The following is a 19,007-nucleotide window of genomic DNA, read 5'->3' as shown; positions in this document are numbered from 1 at the left end:
TTTCCTCCATGGGAGTAATGTCTCAAAGAGTCTACACTTTGATCGTTCCCTGGAAGACGAGTGGTAGTTTCCGAATCACATCTGGAGGCATTCTGTAATCTGTGGACCATCAGAGTGTTGATGAAACACAGAAATTGCATCGGGATTGAATACAACAGTCACCATGCGCACTTTCATCCATGGGAGTAATGTCTCAAAGAGTCTACCATTTGATCGTTCCCTGGAAGACCAGTAGTAGTTTCCGATAAACATCTGTAGGCATTCTGTAATCTGTGGACCATCAGAGTGTTGATGAGACACAGAAATTGCATCGGGATTGAATACAACAGTCACCATGCGCAGTTTCCTCCATGGGAGTAATGTCTCAAACAGTCTACGCTTTGATCGTTCCCAGGACGACCAGTAGTAGTTTCCGATACACATCTGGAGGCATTCTGTAATCTGTGGACTATCAGAGTGTTTAGGAACACAGAAATTGCTTCGGGATTGAATACAACAGTCACCATGCGCACTTTCCTCCATGGGAGTATTGTCTCAAACAGTTTACGCTTTGATCGTTCCCTGGAAGACCAGTAGTAGTTTCCGATGCACATCTGGTGGCATTCTGTAATCTGTGGACTCTCAGAGTGTTGATGAAACACAGAAATTGCATCGGGATTGAATATAACAGTCACCATGCGCACTTTCCTCCATGGGAGTGATGTCTCAAACAGGCTACGCTTTGATCGTTCCTTCGAAGACCAGTAGTAGTTTCCGATGCACATCTGGAGGCATTCTGTAATCTGTGGACTATCAGGGTGTTGATGAAACACAGAAATTGCATCGGGATTGAATACAACAGTCACCATGCGCACATTCCTCCATGGTAGTAATGTCTCAAACTGTGTATGCTTTGACCGTTCCCAGGAAGACCAGTAGTAGTTTCCGATGCACATCTGGAAGCATTTTTTAATCTGTAAACTATCAGAGTGTTGATGAAACACAGTTATCGCATCGGGATTGAATACAACAGACACCATGCGCACTTTCCTCCATAGGAGTAATGTCTCAAACAGTCTACGCTTTGATCGTTCCCTGGAAGACCAGTAGTAGTTTCCGATGCACATCTGGGAGCATTTTTTAATCTGTGGACTATCAGAGTGTCGATGAAACACAGTTATCGCGTCGGGATTGAATACAACAGTCACCATGCGCACTTTCCTCCATAGGAGTAATGTCGCAAACAGTCTACGCTTTGATCGTTCCCTGGAAGAGCAGTAGTAGTTTCCGAAGCACATCTGGAGGCATTTTGTAATCTGTGGACTATCAGAGTGTTCATGAAACACACAAATTGCATCGGAATTGAATGCAACAGTCACCATGCGCACTTTCCTCCATGGGAGTAATTCTCAAACAGTCTACACTTTGATCGTTCCCTGGAAGACCAGTAGTAGTTTCTGATGCACATCTGGAGGCATTCTGCAATCTGTGGACTATCAGAGTGTTGATGAAAAACAGAAATTGCCTCGGGATTGAATACAACAGTCACCATGCGCACTTTCCTCCATGGCAGTAATGTCTCAAACAGTCTACGCTTTGATCGTTCCCTGGAAGACCAGTAAAAGTTTCTGATGCACATCTGGAGGCATTCTGTAATCTGTGGACTATAAGAGTGTTGATGAAACACAGAAATTGCATCGAGATTGAATACAACAGTCACCATGCGCACTTTCCTCCATGGCAGTAATGTCTCAAACAGTCTAAGCTTTCATCGTTCCCTGGAAGACCAGTAAAAGTTTCCGATGCACATCTGGAGGCATTCTGTAATCTGTGGACTATAAGAGTGTTGATGAAACACAGAAATTGCATCGAGATTGAATACAGCAGTCACCATGCGCACTTTCCTCCATGGGAGTAATGTCTCAAAGAGTCTACACTTTGATCGTTCCCTGGAAGACGAGTGGTAGTTTCCGAATCACATCTGGAGGCATTCTGTAATCTGTGGACCATCAGAGTGTTGATGAAACACAGAAATTGCATCGGGATTGAATACAACAGTCACCATGCGCACTTTCATCCATGGGAGTAATGTCTCAAAGAGTCTACCATTTGATCGTTCCCTGGAAGACCAGTAGTAGTTTCCGATAAACATCTGTAGGCATTCTGTAATCTGTGGACCATCAGAGTGTTGATGAGACACAGAAATTGCATCGGGATTGAATACAACAGTCACCATGCGCAGTTTCCTCCATGGGAGTAATGTCTCAAACAGTCTACGCTTTGATCGTTCCCAGGACGACCAGTAGTAGTTTCCGATACACATCTGGAGGCATTCTGTAATCTGTGGACTATCAGAGTGTTTAGGAACACAGAAATTGCTTCGGGATTGAATACAACAGTCACCATGCGCACTTTCCTCCATGGGAGTATTGTCTCAAACAGTTTACGCTTTGATCGTTCCCTGGAAGACCAGTAGTAGTTTCCGATGCACATCTGGAGGCATTCTGTAATCTGTGGACTCTCAGAGTGTTGATGAAACACAGAAATTGCATCGGGATTGAATATAACAGTCACCATGCGCACTTTCCTCCATGGGAGTGATGTCTCAAACAGTCTACGCTTTGATCGTTCCTTCGAAGACCAGTAGTAGTTTCCGATGCACATCTGGAGGCATTCTGTAATCTGTGGACTATCAGGGTGTTGATGAAACACAGAAATTGCATCGGGATTGAATACAACAGTCACCATGCGCACATTCCTCCATGGTAGTAATGTCTCAAACTGTGTATGCTTTGATCGTTCCCAGGAAGACCAGTAGTAGTTTCCGATGCACATCTGGAAGCATTTTTTAATCTGTAAACTATCAGAGTGTTGATGAAACACAGTTATCGCATCGGGATTGAATACAACAGACACCATGCGCACTTTCCTCCATAGGAGTAATGTCTCAAACAGTCAACGTTTTGATCGTTCCCTGGAAGACCAGTAGTAGTTTCCGATGCACATCTGGGAGCATTTTTTAATCTGTGGACTATCAGAGTGTCGATGAAACACAGTTATCGCGTCGGGATTGAATACAACAGTCACCATGCGCACTTTCCTTCATAGGAGTAATGTCGCAAACAGTCTACGCTTTGATCGTTCCCTGGAAGAGCAGTAGTAGTTTCCGAAGCACATCTGGAGGCATTTTGTAATCTTTGGACTATCAGAGTGTTCATGAAACACACAAATTGCATCGGAATTGAATGCAACAGTCACCATGCGCACTTTCCTCCATGGGAGTAATTCTCAAACAGTCTACACTTTGATCGTTCCCTGGAAGACCAGTAGTAGTTTCCGATGCACATCTGGAGGCATTCTGCAATCTGTGGACTATCAGAGTGTTGATGAAAAACAGAAATTGCCTCGGGATTGAATACAACAGTCACCATGCGCACTTTCCTGCATGGGAGTAATGTCTCAAACAGTCTACGCTTTCATCGTTCCCTGGAAGACCAGTAGTAGTTTCCGATGCACATCTGGAGGCATTCTGTAATCTGTGGACTATCAGAGTGTTCATGAAACACAGAAATTGCATCGGAATTGAATGCAACAGTCACCATGCGCACTTTCCTCCATGGGATCAATTCTCAAACAGTCTACACTTTGATCGTTCCCTGGAAGACCAGTAGTAGTTTCCGATGCACATCTGGAGGCATTCTGAAATCTGTGGCCTATCAGAGTGTTGATGAATCACAGAAATTGCCTCGGGATTGAATACAACAGTCACCATGCGCACTTTCCTCCATGGCAGTAATGTCTCAAACAGTCTACGCTTTGATCGTTCCCTGGAAGACCAGTAAAAGTTTCCGATGCACATCTGGAGGCATTCTGTAATCTGTGGACTATCAGAGTGTTGATGAAACACAGAAATTGCATCGAGATTGAACACAACAGTCACCATGCGCACTTTCCTCCATGGCAGTAATGTCTCAAACAGTCTACGCTTTCATCGTTCCCTGGAAGACCAGTAAAAGTTTCCGATGCACATCTGGAGGCATTCTGTAATCTGTGGACTATCAGAGTATTGATGAAACACAGAAATTGCATCGGGATAGAATACAACAGTCACCATGCACACTTTCCTCCATGGGAGTAATGTCTCAAACAGTCTACGCTTTCATCGTTCCTTGGAAAACCAGTAGTAGTTTCCGATGCACATCTGCAGGCATACTGTAATCTGTGGATGATCAGAGAGTTGATGAAACACAGAAATTGCATCGAGATTGAATACAACAGTCACCATGCGCACTTTCCTCCATGGGAGTAATGTCTCAAACAGTCTACGCTTTGAACGTTCCCTCGAATGCCAGTAGTACTTTCCGATGCACATCTGGAAGCATTCTGTAATCTGTGGACTATCAGAGTGTTGATGAAACAAAGTTATCGCATCGGGATTGAATACAACAGTCACCATGTGCACTTTCCTCAATGCAAGTAATATCTCAAACAGCCTACGCTTTGATCGTTCCCTGGAAGACCAGTAGTAGTTTCCGATGCACATCTGGATGCATGCTGAAATCTGTGGACTATCAGAGTCTTGTTGAAACACAGAAATTGCATCGGAATTGAATTAAACAGTCACCATGCGCACTTTCCTCCATGAGAGTAATGTCTCAAAGAGACTACGCTTTGAACGTTCCCTGGAAGGCCAGTAGTAGTTTCCGATTCACATCTGGAGGCATTCTGTAATCTGTGGACCATCAGAGTGTTGATGAAACATAGAAATTGCATCGGGATTGAATGCAACAGTCACCATGCGCAGTTTCCACCATGGGAGTAATGTCTCAAACAGTCTGCGCTTTGATCGTTCTCAGGAAGACCAGTAGTAGTTTCCGATACACATCTGGAAGCATTCTGTAATCTCTGGACTATCAGAGTGTTTAGGATCACAGAAATTGCTTCGGGAGTGAATACAACAGTCACCATGCGCACTTTCCTCCATGGGAGTAATGTCTCAAAGAGTCTACGCTTTGATCGTTCCCTGGAAGACCAGCAGTAGTTTCCGATGCACATCTGGAGGCATGCTGTAATCTGTGGACTATCAGAGTGTTGATGAAACAAAGTTATCGCATCGGGATTGAATACAACAGTCACCATGTGCACTTTCCTCAATGCGAGTAATATCTCAAACTGCCTACGCTTTGATCGTTCCCTGGAAGACCAGTAGTAGTTTCCGATGCACATCTGGAGGCATGCTGTAATCTGTGGACTATCAGAGACTTGATGAAACAGAGAAATTGCATCGGGATTGAATTCAACAGTCACCATGCGCACTCTCCTCCATGGGAGTAATGTCTCAAAGAGACTACGCATTGAACGTTCCCTGGAAGGCCAGTAGTAGTTTCCGATTCACATCTGGAGGCATTCTGTAATCTGTGGACCATCAGAGTGTTGATGAAACACAGAAATTGCATCGGGATTGAATACAACAGTCACCATGCGCACTTTCCTCAAGGTGAGTAAAGTCTCAAACAATTTACGCTTTGATCGTTCCCTGGAAGACCAGTAGTAGTTTCCGATGCTTATCTGGTGGCGTTCTGTCATCTGTGGACTATCAGAGTGTTGATGAAACACAGAAATTGCATCGGCATTGAGTTCACCATGCGCACTTAACTCCACAGGAGTAATGTCTCAAACAGTCTACGATTTGGTTGTTCTCTGGAAGACCAGTAGTAGTTTCCGATGCACATCTGGTGGCATTCTGTAATCTGCGGACTATCAGAGTGTTGATGAAACACAAAAATTGCATTGGGATCGAATGCAACAGTCACCGTGCGCACTTTCCTCCATGGGAGTAATGTCTCAACACTCTACGTTTTGATCGTTCCCAGGAAGACCAGTAGTAGTTTCCGATGCACAGCTGGAGGCATTCGGTAATCTGTGGACTAACAGAGTGTTTATGAAACACAGAAATTGTATCGGGATTGAATATAACAGTCACCATACGCACTTTCCTCCATGGGAGTAATTCTCAAAGAGTTTACGCTTTGATCATTCCCTGGAAGACCAGTAGTAGTTTCCGATGCACATCTGGAGGCATTCTGTAATCTGTGGACTATCAGAGTGTTGATGAAACACAAAAATTGCATCGGGATTGAATACAACAGTCACCATGCGCACTTTCCTCCATGGGAGTAGTGTCTCAAACAGTCTACGCTTCGATCGTTCCCTTGAAGACCAGTAGTAGTTTCCGATGCACATCTGGAGGCATTCTGTAATCTGTGGACTATCAGAGTGTTGATGAACCACAGAAATTGCATTGGGATTGAATACAACATTCACCATGCGCACTTTCCTCCATGGGAGCAACGTCTCAAACAGTCTACGCTTTGATCGTTCCCTGGAAGACCAGTAGTAGTTTCCGATGCACATCTGGATTCATTCTGTTCTCTGTTGACCTTCAAAATTTTGATGAAACACAGGAATTGCATCGGGATTGAATACAGCAGTCACCATGCGCACTTTCCTCCATGGGAGTAATGTCTCAAACAGTCTACGATTTGATCGGTCCCTGGAAGACCAGTGGTAGTTTCCGATGCACATCTGTAGGCATTCTGTAATCTGTGGACTATCAGAGTGTTGATGAAACAAACAAATTGCACGGGATTGAATACAACAGTGACCATGCGCACTTTCCGCCATGGGAGTAATGTCTCAAACAGTCTACGTTTTTATCTTTCCCTGGAAGACCAGTAGTAGTTTCCGATGCACATCTGGATGCATTCTGTATTCTGTGGACTATCAGACTGTTGATGAAACACAGATATTCCATCGGGATTGAATACAACAGTCACCATGCGCAATTTTATTCCATGGGAGTAATGTCTCAAACAGTCTACGCTTTGATCGTTCCCTGGAAGACCAGTAGTAGTTTCCGATGCACATCTGGAGGCATTCTGTAATCTGTGGACTATAAGACTGTTGATGAAACACAGAAATTGCATCGGGATTGAATACAACAGTCACCATGCGCACTTTCCTCCATGGGAGTAGTGTCTCAAACGGTCTACGCTTTGATAGTTCCCTTGAAGACCAGTAGTAGTTTCCGATTCACATCTGGAGGCATTCTGTAATCTGTGGACTATCAGAGTGTTGATTACCACAGAAATTGCATTGGGATTGAATACAACAGTCACCATGCGCACTTTCCTCCATTGGAGCAATGTCTCAAACAGTCTACGCTTTGATCGTTCCCTCTAAGACCAGTAGTAGTTTCCGATGCACATCTGGAGGCATTCTGTAATCTGTTGACCTTCAAAGTGTTGATGAAACACAGAAATTGCATCGGGATTTAATACAGCAATCACCATGCTCACTTTCCTCCATGGGAGTAATGTCTCAAACAGTCTACGCTTTGATCGTTCCCTGGAAGACCAGTGGTAGTTTCCGATGCACATCTGTAGGCATTGTGTAATCTGTGGACTATCAGAGTGTTGATGAAACACAGAAATTGCATCGGGATTGAATACAACAGTCACCATGCGCACTTTCCTCCATGGAATTAATGTCTCAAATAGTCTACGCTTTGATCGCTCCCTGGAAGACCAGTAGTAGTTTCCGATGCACATCTGGAGGCATTCTGTAATCTGTGGACTATAAGACTGTTGATGAAACACAGAAATTGCATCGGGATTGAATACAACAGTCACCATGCGCACTTTCCTCCATTGGAGCAATGTCTCAAACAGTCTACGCTTTGATCGTTCCCTCTAAGACCAGAAGTAGTTTCCGATGCACATCTGGAGGTATTCTGTAATCTGTGGACTATCAGAGTGTTGATGAAACACAGAAATTGCATCGCAATTGAATACAACAGTCGCCATGCGCACTTTCCTCCATGGGAGTAGTGTCTCAAAGAGTCTACGCTATGATCGTTCCCTTGAAGACCAGTAGTAGTTTCCGATGCACATCTGGAGGCATACTGTAATCTGTGGACTATCAGAGTGTTGATGAAACAAGGAAATAGCATTGGGATTAAATACAACGGTCACCACGCGCACTTTCCTTTATGGCGAGCAATGTCTCAAACAGTCTACGCTTTGATCGTTCCCTGGAAGACCAGTAGGAGTTTCCGATGCACATCTGGTGGCATTCTGTAATCTGTGGTCTATCAGAGTGTTTATGAAACACAGAAAATGCATCGGGATTAAATACAACAGTCACCATGCGCACTTTCCTCCATGGGAGTAATGTCTCAAACAATTTACGCTTTGATCGTTCCCTGGAAGGCCAGTAGTAGCTTCCGATGCACATCTGGTGGCCTTCTGTAATCTGTGGACTATCAGAGTGTTGATGAAACACAGAAATTGCATCGGGATAGGATACAACAGTCACCATGCGCACCTTCCTCCATGGGAGTAATGTCTCAAACAGTCCACGCTTTGATCGTTCCCTGGAAGGCCAGTAGAAGCTTCCGATGCACATCTGGTGCCCTTCTGTAATCTGTGGACTATCATAGTGTTGATGAAACACTGATATTGCATCGGGATTGAATACAACAGTCATCATGCGCACTTACCTCAATGTGAGTAATGTCTCAAACAATTTACGCTTTGATCGTTCCCTGGAAGACCAGTAGTAGTTTCCGATGCACATCTGCAGGCATTTTGTAATCTGTGGACTATAAGAATGTTGATGAAACACAGAAATTGCTTCGGGATTGAATACAAATGTCACCATGCGCACTTTCCTCCATGGGAGCAATGTCTCAAAGAGTTTACGCTTTGCTCGTTCCCTGGAAGACCAGTAGTAGTTTCCGATGCACATCTGGTGGCATTCTGTAATCTGTGGACAGTCAGAGTGTTGATGAAACACAGAAATTGCATCGGGATTGAATACAACAGTCACCATTCGCACTTTCGTCCATGGGAGTAATGTCTCAAACAGTCTACGCTTTGATCGTTCCCTGGAAGACCAGTAGTAGTTTCCGATGCACATCTGGTGGAATTCTGTAATCTGTGGACTATCAGAGTGTTGATGAAACACAGATATTGCATCGGGATTGAATACAACAGTCACCATGCGCACTTACCTCAATGTGAGTAATGTCTCAAAGAATTTATGCCTTGATCGTTCCCTGGAAGACCAGTAGTAGTTTCCGATTCACATGTGGTGGCATTCTGTAATCTGTGGACTATCAGAGTGTTGATGAAACACAGAAATTGCATCGGGATTGAATTCAACATGCGCACTTTCCTAAACGGTGTAATGTCTCAAACAGTCTACGCTTTGATTGTTCTCTGAAAGACCAGTAGTAGTTTCCGATGCACATCTGGTGGCATTCTGTAATCTGTGGACTATCAGAGTGTTGATGAAACACAGAAATTAAATCGGCATTGAATACAACAGTCACCATTCGCACTTTCCTCCATGGGAGTAATGTCTCAAACAGTCTACGCTTTAATCGTTTATCGAAGACCAGTATTAGTTTCCGATTCACATCTGAAGGCATTCTGTAATCTGTTGACCTTCAAAATGTTGATGAAACACAGAAATTGCATCGGGATAGAATACAGCAGTCACCATTCGCATTTTCCTAAATTGGAGTAGTGTCTCAAACAGTCCACGCTTTGATCGTTCCCTGGAAGGCCAGTAGTAGCTTCCGATGCACATCTGGTGGCCTTCTGTAATCTGCGGACTATCAGAGTGTTGATGAAACACAGAAATTGCATTGGGATTGAATGCAACAGTCACCGTGCGCACTTTCCTCCATGGGAGTAATGTCTCAAACACTCTACGTTTTGATCGTTCCCAGGAAGACCAGTAGTAGTTTCCGCTGCACAGCTGGAGGCATTCGGTAATCTGTGGACTAACAGAGTGTTTATGAAACACAGAAATTGTATCGGGATTGAATACAACAGTCACCATACCCACTTTCCTCCATGGGAGTAATTCTCAAACAGTCTACGCTTTGATCGTTCCCTGGAAGACCAGTAGTAGTTTCCGATGCACATCTGGATTCATTCTGTTCTCTGTTGACCTTCAAAATTTTGATGAAACACAGGAATTGCATCGCGATTGAATACAGCAGTCACCATGTGCACTTTCCTCCATGGGAGTAATGTCTCAAACAGTCTACGATTTGATCGTTCCCTGGAAGACCAGTGGTAGTTTCCGATGCACATCTGTAGGCATTCTGTAATCTGTGGACTATCAGAGTGTTGATGAAACAAACAAATTGCACGGGATTGAATACAACAGTGACCATGCGCACTTTCCGCCATGGGAGTAATGTCTCAAACAGTCTACGTTTTTATCTTTCCCTGGAAGACCAGTAGTAGTTTCCGATGCACATCTGGAGGCATTCTGTATTCTGTGGACTATCAGACTGTTGATGAAACACAGATATTCCATCGGGATTGAATACAACAGTCACCATGCGCAATTTCCTCCATGGGAGTAATGTCTCAAACAGTCTACGCTTTGATCGTTCCCTGGAAGACCAGTAGTAGTTTCCGATGCACATCTGGAGGCATTCTGTAATCTGTGGACTATAAGACTGTTGATGAAACACAGAAATTGCATCGGGATTGAATACAACAGTCACCATGCGCACTTTCCTCCATGGGAGTAGTGTCTCAAACGGTCTACGCTTTGATCGTTCCCTTGAAGACCAGTAGTAGTTTCCGATTCACATCTGGAGGCATTCTGTAATCTGTGGACTATCAGAGTGTTGATTACCACAGAAATTGCATTGGGATTGAATACAACAGTCACCATGCGCACTTCCCTCCATTGGAGCAATGTCTCAAACAGTCTACGCTTTGATCGTTCCCTCTAAGACCAGTAGTAGTTTCCGATGCACATCTGGTGGCATTCTGTAATCTGTGGACCATCCGAGTATTGATGAAACACAGAAATTGCATCGGGATTGAATACATCAGTCATCACGCGCACTTTCCTCCACGGGAGTAATGTCTCAAACAGTCTACGCTTTGATCGTTCCCTGGAACACCACTAGTAGTTTCCGATGCATTTCTGGTGACATTCTGTAATCTGTGGACTATCAGAGTGTTGATGAAACACAGAAATTGCATCGGGATTGAATACAACAGTCACCATTCCCACTTTCCTCCATTGGAGTGATGTCTCAAACAGTCCACGCTTTGATCGTTCCCTGGAAGACCAGTATTAGTTTCCGATGCACATCTGGTGGCATTCTGTAATCTGTGGACCATCAGAGTATTGATGAAACACAGAAATTGCATCGGGATTGAATACAACAGTCATCACGCGCACTTTCCTCCATGGGAGTAATGTCTCAAACAGTCTACGCTTAGATCGTACCCTGGAAGACCAGTAGTAGTTTCCGATGCACATCTGGAGGCATTCTGTAATCTGTGGACTATAAGACTGTTGATGAAACACAGAAATTGCATCGGGATTGAATACAACAGTCACCATGCGCACTTTCCTCCATGGGAGTAGTGTCTCAAACAGTCTACGCTTTGATCGATCCCTTGAAGACCAGTAGTAGATTCCGATTCACATCTGGAAACATTCTGTAATCTGTGGACTATCAGAGTGTTGATTACCACAGAAATTGCATTGGGATTGAATACAACAGTCACCATGCGCACTTTCCTCCATTGGAGCAATGTCTCAAACAGTCTACGCTTTGATCGTTCCCTCTAAGACCAGAAGTAGTTTCCGATGCACATCTGGAGGTATTCTGTAATCTGTGGACTATCAGAGTGTTGATGAAACACAGAAATTGCATCGCAATTGAATACAACAGTCGCCATGCGCACTTTCCTCCATGGGAGTAGTGTCTCAAAGAGTCTACGCTATGATCGTTCCCTTGAAGACCAGTAGTAGTTTCCGATGCACATCTGGAGGCATACTGTAATCTGTGGACTATCAGAGTGTTGATGAAACAAGGAAATAGCATTGGGATTAAATACAACGGTCACCACGTGCACTTTCCTTTATGGCGAGCAATGTCTCAAACAGTCTACGCTTTGATCGTTCCCTGGAAGACCAGTAGGAGTTTCCGATGCACATCTGGTGGCATTCTGTAATCTGTGGTCTATCAGAGTGTTTATGAAACACAGAAAATGCATCGGGATTAAATACAACAGTCACCATGCGCACTTTCCTCCATGGGAGTAATGTCTCAAACAATTTACGCTTTGATCCTTCCCTGGAAGACCAGTAGTAGTTTCCGATGCACATCTGGAGGCATTCTGTAATCTGTTGACCTTTAAAGTGTTGATGAAACACAGAAATTGCATCGGGATTGAATACAGCAGTCACCATTCGCACTTTCCTAAATTGGAGTAATGTCTCAAACAGTCCACGCTTCGATCGTTCCCTGGAAGGCCAGTAGTAGCTTCCGATGCACATCTGGTGGCCCTCTGTAATCTGTGGACTATCAGAGTGTTGATGAAACACAGAAATTGCATCGGGATTGGATACAACAGTCACCATGCGCACCTTCCTCCATGGGAGTAATGTCTCAAAGAGTCCACGCTTTGATCGTTCCCTGGAAGGCCAGTAGAAGCTTCCGATGCACATCTGGTGGCCTTCTGTAATCTGTGGACTATCAGAGTGTTGATGAAACACTGAAATTGCATCGGGATTGAATACAACAGTCATCATGCGCACTTACCTCAATGTGAGTAATGTCTCAAACAATTTACGCTTTGATCGTTCCCTGGAAGACCAGTAGTAGTTTCCGATGCACATCTGCAGGCATTTTGTAATCTGTGGACTATAAGAAAGTTGATGAAACACAGAAATTGCTTCGGGATTGAATACAAATGTCACCATGCGCACTTTCCTCCATGGGAGCAATGTCTCAAAGAGTTTACGCTTTGCTCGTTCCCTGGAAGACCAGTAGTAGTTTCCGATGCACATCTGGTGGCATTCTGTAATCTGTGGACAGTCAGAGTGTTGATGTAACACAGAAATTGCATCGGGATTGAATACAACAGTCACCATTCGCACTTTCGTCCATGGGAGTAATGTCTCAAACAGTCTACGCTTTGATCGTTCCCTGGAAGACCAGTAGTAGTTTCCGATGCACATCTGGTGGCATTCTGTAATCTGTGGACTATCAGAGTGTTGATGAAACACAGATATTGCATCGGGATTGAATACAACAGTCACCATGCGCACGTTCCTCCATGGGAGTAGTATCTCAAACAGTCCACGCTTTGATCGTTCCCTGGAAGGCCAGTAGAAGCTTCCGATGGACATCTGGTGGCCTTCCGTAATCTGTGGACTATCAGAGTGTTCATGAAACACTGAAATTGCATCGGGATTGAATACAACAGTCATCATGCGCACTTACCTCAATGTGAGTAATGTCTCAAAGAATTTATGCCTTGATCGTTCCCTGGAAGACCAGTAGTAGTTTCCGATTCACATGTGGTGGCATTCTGTAATCTGTGGACTATCAGAGTGTTGATGAAACACAGAAATTGCATCGGGATTGAATTCAACATGCGCACTTTCCTAAACGGTGTAATGTCTCAAACAGTCTACGCTTTGATTGTTCTCTGAAAGACCAGTAGTAGTTTCCGATGCACATCTGGTGGCATTCTGTAATCTGTGGACTATCAGAGTGTTGATGAAACACAGAAATTAAATCGGGATTGAATACAACAGTCACCATTCGCACTTTCCTCCATGGCAGTAATGTCTCAAACAGTCTACGCTTTAATCGTTTATCGAAGACCAGTATTAGTTTCCGATGCACATCTGAAGGCATTCTGTAATCTGTTGACCTTCAAAGTGTTGATGAAACACAGAAATTGCATCGGGATAGAATACAGCAGTCACCATTCGCATTTTCCTAAATTGGAGTAGTGTCTCAAACAGTCCACGCTTTGATCGTTCCCTGGAAGGCCAGTAGTAGCTTCCGATGCACATCTGGTGGCCTTCTGTAATCTGTGGACTACCAGAGTGTAGATGAAACACTGAAATTGCATCGGGATTGAATACAACAGTCACCATGCGCACTTACCTCAATGTGAGTAATGTCTCAAACAATTTACGCCTTGATCGTTCCCTGGAAGGATAGTAGTAGTTTCCGATTCACATCTGGTGGCATTCTGTAATCTGTGGACTATCAGAGTGTTGATGAAGTACAGAAATTGCATGGGGATTGAATTCAACATGCGCACTTTCCTAAACGGGAGTAATGTCTCAAACAGTCTACGCTTTGATTGTTCTCTGAAAGACCAGTAGTAGTTTCCGATGCACATCTGGTGGCATTCTGTAATCTGTGGACTATCAGAGTGTTGATGAAACTCAGAAATTGCATCGGGATTGAATACAACAGTCACCATCCGCACTTTCCTCCTCGGGAATTATGTCTCAAACGGTCTACGCTTTGATTGTTCCCTGTAAGACCAGTAGAACTTTCCGATGCGCATCTGGCGGCATTCTGTAATCTGTTGACCTTCAAAGTGTTGATGAAACACAGAAACTGCATCGGGATTGAATACAGCAGTCACCATGCGCACTTTCCTCCATGGGAGTAATGTCTCAAAGAGTCTACACTTTGATCGTTCCCTGGAAGACGAGTGGTAGTTTCCGAATCACATCTGGAGGCATTCTGTAATCTGTGGACTATCAGAGTGTTGATGAAACACAGAAATTGCATCGGGATTGAATACAACAGTCGCCATGCGCACTTTCCTCCATGGGAGTAATGTCTCAAACAGTCTACGCTTTGATCGTTCTCTGGAAGACCAGTAGTAGTTTCCGATGCACATCTGGATGCATTCTGTAATCTGTGGACTGTCAGACTGTTGATGAAACACAGAAATTCCATCGGGATTGAATACAACTGCCACCATGCGAACTTTCCTCCATGGGAGTAATGTCTCAAACAATTTACTCTTTGATCGTTCCCTGGAAGACCAGTAGTAGTTTCCGATGCACATCTGGTGGCATTCTGTAATCTGTGGACTATCAGAGTGTTGATGAAACACAGAAATTGCATCGGGATTGAATACAACAGTCACCATGCGCACTTTACTCCATGGGAGTAATGTCTCAAACAGTCTACGCTTTGATCGTTCCCAGGAAGACCAGTAGTAGTTTCCGATGCACTTCTGGAGGCATTCTGTAATCTGTGGACTATCAAAGTGTTGATGAAACACAGAAATTAAATCGGAATTGAATACAACAATCACCATGCGCACTTTCCTCCATGGGAGTATTGTCTCAAACAGTCTACGATTTGATCGTTCCCTGGAAGACCAGAAGTAGTTTCCGATGCACATCTGGAGGTATTCTGTAATCTGTGGACTATCAGAGTGTTGATGAAACACAGAAATTGCATCGCAATTGAATACAACAGTTGCCATGCGCACTTTCCTCCATGGGAGTAGTGTCTCAAAGAGTCTACGCTATGATCGTTCCCTTGAAGACCAGTAGTAGTTTCCGATGCACATCTGGAGGCATACTGTAATCTGTGGACTATCAGAGTGTTGATGAAACACAGAAATAGCATTGGGATTAAATACAACGGTCACCACGCGCACTTTCCTTTATGGCGAGCAATGTCTCAAATAGTCTACGCTTTGATCGTTCCCTGGAAGACCAGTAGGAGATTCCGATGCATATCTGGTGGCATTCTGTAATCTGTGGTCTATCAGAGTGTTGATGAAACACAGAAAATGCATCGGGATTAAATACAACAGTCACCATGCGCACTTTCCTCCATGGGAGTAATGTCTCCAACAATTTACGCTTTGATCGTTCCCTGGAAGACCAGTAGTAGTTTCCGATGCACATCTGGTGGCATTCTGTAATCTGTGGACTATCAGAGTGTTGATGAAACACAGAAATTGCATTATGATGAATTCCACATGCGCACTTTCCTCCACTGGCTTAATGTCTCAAACAGTCTACGCTTTGATTGTTCTCTGGGAGACCAGTAGTAGTTTCCGATGCACATCTGGTAGCATTTTGTAATCTGTGGACTATCAGTGTGTTGATGAAACACAGAAATTGCATCGGGATTGAATACAACAGTCACCATGAGCACTTTCCTCCACCGGAGTAATGTCTCAAACAGTCTACGATTTGATCGTTCCCTGGAAGACCAGTAGTAGTTTCCGATGCACATCTGGTGGCATTCTGTAATCTGTGGACTATCAGAGTGTTGATGAAACACAGAAATTGCATCGGCATTGAATACAACAGTCACCATGCGCACTTTCCTCCATGGGAGTAATGTCTCAAACAGTCTACGATTTGATCGTTCCTGGAAGACCAGTAGTAGTTTCCGGTGCACATCTGGTGGCAATCTGTAATCTGTGGACTATCAGAGTGTTCATTAAACACAGAAATTGCATCGGGATTGAATACAACAATCACCATCCGCACTTTCCTCCATGGCAGGAATGTCTGAAACAGTCTACGCTTTGGTCGTTCAGTGGAAGACCAGTAGGACTTTCCGAAGCACATCTGGTGGCATTGTGTAATCTGTGGTCTATCAGAGTGTTGATGAAACACAGAAAATGCATCGGGATTAAATACAACAGTCACCATGCGCACTTTCCTCCATTGGAGTAATGTCTCAAACAGTCTACGATTTGATCGTTCCCTGGAAGACCAGTAGTAGTTTCCGATACACATCTGGAGGCATTCTGTAATCTGTGGACTATAAGACTGTTGATGAAACACAGAAATTGCATCGGGATGGAATACAACAGTCACCAGGCGCACCTTCCTCCATGGGAGTAATGTCTCAAAAAGTCTACGCTTTGATCGTTCCCTGGAAGACCAGTAGTAGTTTTCGATGCACATCTGGAGGCATTCTGTAATCTGTGGACTATCAGACTGTTGATGAAACACAGAAATTCCATCGGAATTGAATACAACAGTCACCATGCGCACTTTCCTCTATGGTAGTAATGTCTCCAAGAGTCTACGATTTAATCGTTCCCTGAAAGACCAGAAGTAGTTTCCGATGCACAACTTGAGGCATTCTGTAATCTGTGGACTATCAGAGTGTTGATGAAACACAGAAATAGCATCGGGAATGAATAAAACAGTCACCATGCGCACTTCCCTCCATGGGAGAAATGTCTCAAACAGTCTACGCTTTGATCGTTCCATGGAAGACCAGTATTAATTTCCGATGGACATCTGGTGGCATTCTGTAATCTATGGACCATCAGAATGGTGATGAAATACAGAAATTGCATCGGGATTGAATACAACAGTCACCACGCGCATTTTCCTCCACGGGAGTAATGTCTCATACAGTCTACGCTTTGATCGTTAGCTGGAAGACCACTAGTAGTTTTCGATGCACATCTGGTGGCATTCTGTAATCTGTGGACTATCAGAGTGTTGATGAAACACAGAAATTGCATTGGGATTGAATACAACAGTCACCATTCGCACTTTCTTATATGGGAGTAATGTCTCAAATAGTCCACGCTTTGATCGTTCCGTGGAAGACCAGTAGTAGTTTCCGATGCACATCTATTGGCATTCTGTAATTTGTGGACGATCAGAGTATTGATGAAACACAGAAATTGCATCGGGATTGAAACAACTGCCCCCTTGCGCACTTTCCTCAATGTGAGTAATGTCTCAAACAATTTACGATTTGATCGATCCCTGGAAGACCAGTAGTAGTTTCTGATGCACATCTGGAGGCATTCTGTAATCTGTGGACTATCAGACTGTTGATGAAACACAGAAATTCCATCGGAATTGAATACAACAGTCACCATGCGCACTTTCCTCTATGGTAGTAATGTCTCCAAGAGTCTACGATTTAATCGTTCCCTGAAAGACCAGAAGTAGTTTCCGATGCACAACTTGAGGCATTCTGTAATCTGTGGACTATCAGAGTGTTGATGAAACACAGAAATAGCATCGGGAATGAATAAAACAGTCACCATGCGCACTTCCCTCCATGGGAGAAATGTCTCAAACAGTCTACGCTTTGATCGTTCCATGGAAGACCAGTATTAATTTCCGATGGACATCTGGTGGCATTCTGTAATCTATGGACCATCAGAATGGTGATGAAATACAGAAATTGCATCGGGATTGAATACAACAGTCACCACGCGCACTTTCCTCCACGGGAGTAATGTCTCATACAGTCTACGCTTTGATCGTTCCCTGGAAGACCACTAGTAGTTTCCGATGCACATCTGGTGGCATTCTGTAATCTGTGGACTATCAGAGTGTTGATGAAACACTGAAATTGCATCGGGATTGAATACAACAGTCACCATGCGCACTTACCTCGATGTGAGTAATGTCTCAAACAATTTACGACTTGATCGTTCCCTGGAAGAATAGTAGTAGTTTCCGATTCACATCTGGTGGCATTCTGTATTCTGTGGACTATCAGAGTGTTGATGAAACACAGAAATTGCATCGGGATTGAATTCAACATGCGCACTTTCCTAAACGGGAGTAATGTCTCAAACAGTCTACGCTTTGATTGTTCTCTGAAAGACCAGTAGTAGTTTCCGATGCACATCTGGTGGCATTCTGTAATCTGTGGACTATCAGAGTGTTGATGAAACACAGAAATTGCATCGGGATTGAATACAACAGTCACCATCCGCACTTTCCTCCTCGGGAATTATGTCTCAAACGGTCTACGCTTTGATCGTTCCCTGTAAGACCAGTAGAAGTTTCCGATGCGCATCTGGCGGCATTCTGTAATCTGTTGACCTTCAAAGTGTTGATGAAACACAGAAACTGCATCGGAATTGAATACAGCAGTCACCATGCGCACTTTCCTCCATGGGAGTAATGTCTCAAAGAGTCTACACTTTGATCGTTCCCTGGAAGACGAGTGGTAGATTCCGAATCACATCTGGAGGCATTCTGTAATCTGTGGACTATCAGAGTGTTGATGAAACACAGAAATTGCATCGGGATTGAATACAACAGTCGCCATGCGAACTTTCCTCCATGGGAGTAATGTCTCAAACAATTTACGCTTTGATCGTTCCCTGGAAGACCAGTAGTAGTTTCCGATGCACATCTGG

This window comes from Schistocerca gregaria, chromosome 3, assembly GCF_023897955.1.
Source record: "Schistocerca gregaria isolate iqSchGreg1 chromosome 3, iqSchGreg1.2, whole genome shotgun sequence".
In the NCBI taxonomy this organism is placed as follows: Eukaryota; Metazoa; Arthropoda; class Insecta; order Orthoptera; family Acrididae; genus Schistocerca; species Schistocerca gregaria.
This window is presented reverse-complemented; position numbering follows the sequence as displayed.